Source organism: Hibiscus syriacus, unplaced genomic scaffold, assembly GCF_006381635.1.
Source record: "Hibiscus syriacus cultivar Baekdansim isolate YM2019G1 unplaced genomic scaffold, ASM638163v2 tig00003725_pilon, whole genome shotgun sequence".
Classification (NCBI taxonomy): domain Eukaryota; kingdom Viridiplantae; phylum Streptophyta; class Magnoliopsida; order Malvales; family Malvaceae; genus Hibiscus; species Hibiscus syriacus.
The window spans coordinates 2394987-2404064 of NW_024061982.1; positions in this window are offsets into that span (position 1 = coordinate 2394987).

A 9078-nucleotide genomic window follows, 5' to 3' on the forward strand; every position below is an offset into this window, starting at 1 on the left:
ACTATGATTCATCATCGATCGAACCATGTCTAACAGTGTTCGATTCTTCTTTCAGAAACTCCATTCCACTGTGGTGTACCAGGTGGTGTAAGCTGTGAGATAATCCCACATTCTTTTAGGAGTTCATCAAACTCTATGCTTAAGTATTCTCCACCTCGATATGATCAAAGTCCCTTAATACTCTTTCCTAGTTGATTTTGTACTTCATTTTAAATTCCTTAAACTTTTCAAGGCTTCAGATTTATGGCGCATAAGATAAATATACTCATACCGACTGAAGTCATCGGTAAAAGTAATGAAGTAATGGAATCCACCTCAGGCTTGTGTATTCATGGTCCACATACATCACTATATTAACCCTAATAAATCACTTGCTCGCTCACTTTTACTATTAAAAGGAGCATTAGTCATTTTTCCCAACAAGCAAGATTCGCATACATCATATTGTTCGAAAATAAATGAACTAAGAATCCATCTTTATGAAGTTTTGATATGTGTTTCTCACTTATATGGCCTAAACGACAATGCCAAAGATAAGTTTTATTCGAGTTATTTGTTTTTGATCTCTTAGTATTTATGTTATAAATGGTGTTATCTTGATCCAAAATATAGAGACCATTAACCAATTGTGCCGAACCATAAAAAACACTATCGAGATAAAAAGAACAACAATTATTCTTAATAATAATCTCAAAGCCAATCTTATCCAAACAAGAAATAGAAATAATGTTCTTAGTCAAACTAGGCACATAATAACAATCCTCTAAATTTAAATCAAGTCCACTAGGCAAAGATAAAACATATGTCCCTATAGATAATGCAACAACTCTTTCTTTATTTCCCACTCGTAGGTCCACATCTCCTTTAGCCAGATTCCTTCTCTTTTGCAGTCCCTGTACAGAAGTACAAATATGAGAACCACAACCGGTATCTAATACCCAAGAAGTAGATGTTGAAAAATTAACATCAATAACATAAATACTTGAAACAAACGTTCCGTTTGCTTTTTCCTTCTTGACCTCTTCAAGGTAAACAGGGAAGTTTCTCTTCTAGTGTCGGTCTTATCGCAATGGAAACATTTTTCCTTCTTTGCTAACTCCCCCTTTGGGTTTCAATGAATTTTTCCCTTTTGGTTTGGTCTTACTATTTCCCTTAAACTTTGTCACTACCTTTTTCTTTCCCTTTTCTTTGTCCTTGTGGACCATCAGAATGGGCTTAGGTCCAACCTTTTTCATGTTACTTTCAGCAGTTCGTAACATGCCAAGTAACTGTGGCAAAGTTTTGTTAATTTCATTCATGTTGAAATTAAGGACAAATTGGCTAAAGCTATCTGGCAACGATTGTAGGATAACATCGGTAGCCAATTCATCTTTGAGAGGAAATCCAAGCTTTTCCAACTTTTGGATGTAGCCCATCATCTTGATGACATGAGCTCCTACAGGAGCTCCCTCTGCCATTTTCCATTGAAATAGAGCTTTAGAGGTCTCATAACTCTCTTGATGTGCTTGCCCTTCATATATTTCTTTGAGATTTTGAATCATCTCATATGCAACCATGTCCTCATGTTGTTTCTGAAGCTCAGGAGTCATGGTGGCAAGCATTAACATCCAACATCTAACATATCATCCATATGTTTCTTGAATTTGTCTTTGTCAGCTTTTGAAGCTGCCGGTTCATCAAGAACATGTTCCTCAATGACATATTTCTTCCTTTCCTATTTAAGAACAATTCTCAAATTACGAAACCAGTCAAGGAAGTTTATGCCATTAAGTTTATCCTTCTCAAGGAGTGATCGCAGTGATAAAGTATTGTTTGCCATTAAATCTACAACAATGGAAATATTAAAGTAAGTAAATTTACCGAATTAAAATTTATAAATAGGACTTTATTTACAAATTACTCCCACTATTTTATTCAAAATTAAAAACCCTCTTTGTTTTAATTTCGAAAAAATTCAACGAAAATTTTTCTAGTGGGTGAGGATCCATAATACATCAATTTCTTAAATCAGCTTTGGCTTTTCTTTTAGGATAGTGATTATTTAGGTAAGTAATACTTGACTAGTTACATCTCATGTAACTCCTCATTTTGGTGAACAACTATTGTTCAAGTCATCTCATGACTTATCCAAATATTTAACCTCTAGGTTTCTAATCCTATTAGAATAACCTAGCTAATTTATTACCAATATTTCAACCGGTGAATATCACTTGCTTATTCTTCGCGTTTAACCAAGATAGATTTTTGTGCCAATGCTTTGGCAAAGCCCATACAATATCGATCAAAGCCTTAACGAGGGTTACTATTAGACGGTTAAGTTAACTTAGATTATAAAGAGGGATTTGCATAATTATCTCATCATTGTTCGTTTTAATATTAGGTCCTTATTGATCTCATCAATATTTATTCTTATTATATCATTTGATGAATTGCATACATAAAAAATATATCAATAAATAAGATGCAATGGTTATAGCCCAAACCAATTATTAAGGTGGCACATCCCAAGCCAATGGGAGAACCAAGAACCCTAAAGCCTAAGACTGCTCTCTAGGCATCTTCTCGCCATTGTTCTGCTACTTGTGAATCTTCATAGATTTACAATTTTAAAAGAAACTCGTTTTAAATACGAGGGAGTAAGATGAGAATAGAAATACAACAGAGATATAGAAAGGCACGGCTCACAGACTGTATTTTAAAATAAATCATTGTGAATTGAACAAGGGTTATAACCATGCATATCAAACACCGTGCAATGCAAACATATCATATATATATATCATATATTTGTATCGCGACGGCATGTAGGATTTTTTTGAAAACAGTACTTCTGTTTCCATGGAAAAACTTCACGATTTGATAACAATTATCAACAGAATCGTTCTTTCAGGATTTTCAATCCCGAAGGTTTTCTGCATCGGAACAACCATTGTTCCACTACTAAACGCGATCTGCTATCGCACTCCCATAGATCATCCAACAACAAATCGATTGAAAAACATATTAACAAATTAACATATTAATTGTTACGGGTATCGATTCGAACAATGATATCAACATATTTACAGAAATCGATAAAACTTGAACATGCATCTCATACATATCGCATCAATCAAAAATTTAACCCAAAATCAGATTGTACAAGGGTCTCTGATACCACTGTTGGGACCTTCGGCGCACCATATGGCGCAGCAGAAACAAAACCGACGGTCTCACCAGCGATCCAAGTACGAAAAACTGAAATCGGGAGGAAGAGATGTGAATACTTACAGTGGGTTCCTTGAAAAACAACAAGGACAACAGTGAATACAGGTGGTATAAATCGGTTCAAATTTTAAGCCTCCACAAAATCACGTCTCGGCCTCTACTCAGTTCACCCGATTGAGAGCAATCTTTGTTTTCCCCAAAACTCCTTTTGAGAGAAAACGGTTGAAGGTTTTGAGTGTGTTGTGTAAAACGGCTGCTAGACCTAACACACTCTTTTATAGCCAAGTTACCCTAATCATATTAGGGTTTTATTATTTCAAATTAATTAAATATATATTTAATTAATTGGAATTTAATAATCCTCTTTTATCCAAGTTACCCTAATCATATTAGGGATTTTATTATTTGAAATTAATTAAATCTATATTTAATTAATTGAAATTAAATATTCAGGATTATTAAAACATATATTTAATTAACTCTAGATATATATTTTAGTAGCGTACAACAAATTGTACATCTTTGCTCATTTCAATCCTAGGGTGTGACCTTGTAGGTTCTTGTAACGTTAGCAGTAATTATTAGAACAATTCTAATATTACATACAATGAGTGACATCTAGCCATATATCATTGTCACCTAAGTTACAAGAAAATATGATTCGACATATCATCTTGGTGATTACTCTTTTATATATTACATCCTTATGTCCTTTATATCTAGAATAGGCACAAGTCTTGGAATAATCACACTTGTATAGCCCATCTATTGTTTCTTGAAATCTAGAGTAGACTTTAATTAACAAATAGTTTATGATATCTCATATCAACTTATTCGAGCATGGCCATGCGTTTATAGTCTTACTCAATCAAGTTGTCTATGATATATTTCCTATTATGTAGGAAGGACAAATCCTATCTTAATCATACACACCTGAAGATACTATTTTTTTTTACCCATTTGTTTTTAATATTATTATTAATATATTATTATAATTTTATTTATTATTATATATTATTATTACAAACAATATTGCAGGCCCAACGGACTGGCCCAAACCTAACAAAAACCCTAAAACCCATTTAGGGTTTGATCTCAACTTCAGCCGCCGCTCATCTCTCAACCGTTGGATCAGATCTTGATCCAACGGTCCAAGGACCTCCAGATGCAAACCCTAGGGTTATGATACCCTAGGGACCACGCGCCGCCGTTCGCCAACCTCTGCTACCACGCTGCCATGACGCCAACCGAAAGCTTCCAGAAGAGCCACTCCAGCCGCACACATGTCGCCCCAACGGTGAGTCACCACTGGAAGTTTGGTGACTCACCGAACAGTCCTCTTTTACCCGGTCCGAGAGCCACACCGTCGATGGTTATAAAAACCATCGACCACCTACAAACAAAAGAAAAGAAGGAGAGCAAACCAGCAACCACAAACACCAAAATAGTAAGGAAAAGATGGAGAGATACTTACTGAGGAAGCTGCAACATCATTGGAGCCTTCACACGTCACCGGAAACCTTCGAAAACCGAAGGTATTTCGTAGATTTGCTCCGATCGGGAGTGTTTTAAGAAAAACGGCCATCAGAACCATCAATAGGATGGTCCGATCTATATTTTGGGGTAAAAAAAAAATTTCCAGCCACCGAATGCGGTTGCTGACGGCGGGGTTAACACCGCCGAACGGCTACCGACCGGTGTCGCTTCTTCTGTTTTAGATAGAAGCGAGAGAGTTTTATAACTCTCTCAACTAGAGAGAGAGAGTAAAAGTGAGAAATGAGAGAAATGGCCTTAAGGCTGTGGGGTTTGGGACTTAAATACCCCTCCCCGAACGACGTCGTTTTGGGGAGGGGGTCTGTCTGTAATTAATTAAAAGTTAAACCCCGTACGCAGTCCAGTAACTTTGTAATTTTTCATTATAGTCACTGAAATCAAATTATGAACTTTTTAATTTGATCTCTTAATGTTATTTCTTTATAAATTAGTCACTGACATAAATATTTTAGACAAATAACCGATTTAGTCCTTTAATTCTAATTAATTTTATTTTAATCCCGAATACATGTTTTAAACTTATTTTAATTTGATATACGAATTTGATATAATTTTTAATCTAGTCACTAAATTAATAAAAGGGTAGAATAACATATTTAGCCATTGAAATTTTAAATAATTAATTATGAATTAGGTATTTAATTCTATTAGGTTATAATTTAGTCACTAATTTCAATTTTTATTTATTTTTTACAAGTTTTATATATAGTTTTAATTTTATTGTTAGTTATATGTTAATATGTTATTTCTATTATTATTATTATTATTTAACCATAAATATATATTTATATAATAAATAATATGTATTTTATTTATTAAAATCTTATTTAATTATTTTTAACTTATTTTAATCCTATTTTAATATTTATTTATTTTCCAATATTAAGAAAGGGCAGTCTTAAAATAACTGGATGTCCATTTTCTGATATTTTTAAATAAATAAATATCTTATTTTATAAATTATATATTAATTGTTTTAATTATTTATTTAATATCAAAGAAAAGAGCTGTCTTAAGGCACCTAGAAGTCCTTTTCTGATATTTCTAAATAAATAAATATTTTATTTGTAAATATATATAAATTAATATATATTTTTCATAATTATAATTTTAAAATAATAGGATTATAAATTAAATATATTTTGAATTTTGAATTTCTAATAATAGAGACAATTTATAATTAAAAAGTACCAATTTTGGGCGTTGTAGGGGTGCTAATCCTTCCCTAAACGTAATCGATCACGAATCCCTTTTTATTATTAAAAAGAATGAATTTTTGGTTAAAACGCAGATTAGTTTATCTTTTAATCGATGTTTTCTTAAAAACTCTTTTAAAAGATGATTTTTAGGTATTCGACCTATCTAACCCAAAAGCCCGATGGCGACTCCCAAAATATTTTTAAAAAAAATCAAAATCATTAATTTATTCACATCACTTTTCCCGCCGAGTAAAATTTCATGCCCGGACGAAAACCGGTTACGACAGCTTGGCGACTCCGCTGGGAACTTTTCAAGCTTTTAAAATCAATTATAAATTGTCTCTATTAATTATAAATTAAAAAATTTATATATTTAATTTATAATTCTTTCTTTTCAAATTTTTTATATACTTATTATTTTTATAGTATTTATATTAATATTTCATTTTACTTGCAAGTATTTTATTTCATTATTTATTTTTCTGTCAGAGGTTTGAACATTTCTCCTCACACACAACACTTGCATTGCATAACATAAAGCTCTATAATTGAGTTTGTCCCTTTTAAGTGAGAGTGAAAGTGACGTCTTTGTGAGAATTTATTCTCCGTGTCAGACCTAGCAAGTAACTTTCGGGGTTCATATGCTCTATGTCTTCGTGAGAATTTATTCTCCGTGTCAGGCATAGAGAAGTGTATCCCCTCGAATTAAACTCGATCCACTTTAGTCTGTGATGGACTAGGATTGAGGGTTAACAGCCCAAGGGGGCACTAACAAAGACAATTCGGGTACCTTTATTCTTAGATCTGAAACCCTGCATATAATAAATCCTAGAAACTCTTCCGATCTGGAGCCATGCTGAAATTTTGTCCAAAATAGGTGTGCACACAGGAGAAATGAATTCTAACTTTTTCTTTTAATTTATTTATTTTCTTACTAAATAAATTGCATGTGAATTTAAAGTATGAAGAAAGCATGTTTAAATAGAAATATTTAGGTGGACATTATTATCAAATTATTTTTCCTTTATTATGTAAACTAATTCATTTTTTTTTCTTTTTTTTGTGTTCTTTATTTCTTCTGTTTGCATAGCATCATACAGGATAAAAGGCATTGATCCTCGTGCTAATTGTCTCATTGGAAAACCTTTATCCATGGATAAAAAGTGTTCAAATCAAATAGTTCTAAACTCAGAAGTAAGACAGTGGGCTGAGGACTTACAAAGACAAAGAGGAGACAGTCTGCATGATGACTATGTATCTGACTTAGCCAGTTATGCTCCAGTTTCGCTAAAAAGAAATGATATGCAAGATTTGCGAGGCATTTGGGAGAGTTGGGACTCAAACAAAAAGTTGCAGTTTTATCAGACTTACGGAGACATCCCATATTTGCTCTATGTCGAAGTTGATGATGACTTACTTCGAGCCCTAATTCAATTCTGGAATCCAGGGTACAATTGTTTAACTCTCAATAAGGAGGACTTGGTTCCTACTATTGAAGAGTACACAACTTTCCTACATATAGAAGGGGCTTTGGAGAATCAAATTTATTCAAGGTCAATTAAAACTCAACCTTTTCGAGTTAAATTAGCAAAGATTGTTGGAATACGAGAGGAATGGGTGGCATCCCGTACAAAACAAAAGGGCGAAAGCGAAGGCATTGCTTGGACCAACATTAAAGAACTTATTCAAAGTCATCCAGACACTAAAGTACGATTCGATCTCTTTGCTCTAGGTATGTATGGTATGGTCATCTTCCCAAAAGTATTGGGATATATTGAAGCTGCAGTAGTAGATTTGTTTGAGCAGCTACCAAAAAATATTAATAATGCATCTGCAATTCTAGCAGAGACTTTCAGATCATTAAACGCTTGTAGAAAGTTAGGAGGTGGACGATTCTCAGGGTGTACCCAATTGTTATATGTCTGGATCCGTAGCCATTTCTGGAGGACAGAAAAGGTTTCATACCGGCGCTTTAATATGAACTACTCACCATTAAAAGAATTTCTGGAGCAAGAATGGCCGAAAGAAATTACGAAAGATATGTGGATTAATGCCTTCCGAAATCTGCAAAGCGATGACATTGTTTGGCGAGCCCCGTGGCAAATCCAAAGGGAATTCTTTTACAAATGTGGTGATTACAACTGGGTAATGTTGCTCGAATTGTGGGGAGGAATTGGATATGCACCACTTCTGGTCATAAGACAGTATGAAGGTCGTCAATTTGTACCTGTCACTGCTGGATTACATTCGTCTGAGTTCGCATTCCACAGCAAAAATTATAAAAGAAATATCATGGAGGCCTTTACAGCTTGGAAAACAACTTTTTGTATCCGAGCTAAAGCAGCAAAAGAAATGTTAACTCCTGATTATGAGGAATGGAGATCTGTCAGGAAAAATGAAAATATCCCTCTACCAGACCAAAATGAGGATATCTATATGGAAGATCGCATTAAGGTGGTTCCATCAGAGATTGAAATCCTGAGAGCTGAGTTTGAAGCAGAAAGAGAAGGTTGGTCAAGAGAATTAGAGCAAATGAGACGAGATAAAGCTATGTTAGGTGTTGACATTGACTTTCATTCATCACAATGTGCAATGTTGAGAGAAAACAAAGAAAAAGTTGATGGTGAATTCAGAACATTAAAGAAAAATTACCAGGGTATATAAATCCCGAAAGCATCAGGACCGAGCCGATCAACAGTACAGATGACCAGAGAATTGAACATCGAGAAAAGTCGAGTTGAAGATCTGAAAGGAAAGAATAGCCGTCTACTCAAAAGCCTTGAGAAAGAAAAGCATAAAATGGAAGATTTTGAGGTTGACAGAATAGAGCGAGTTATAAAACACAAAGCTGAACACCGCGAGATCATGAATGAAATACAAAGAGAAAGGGATCGAGCCAAAGATTTAGAAAAGATGAAGAATGACATCTTTGATAAATTTGAAGGTGAGAAAAATATCATGTTCAAGGGATTTGAATCTGAAATGAACCATTTGATTGCCGAACTTGAAGTCAGGGGCCAAAGGATTGAAGAGTTCAATGTTGAAAAAGAAAAATGGGAGCTGGAAAGAAAGAATTTCAACACCAAACTTGAGGTAGAGCAAGAAATGGCTAGAAATT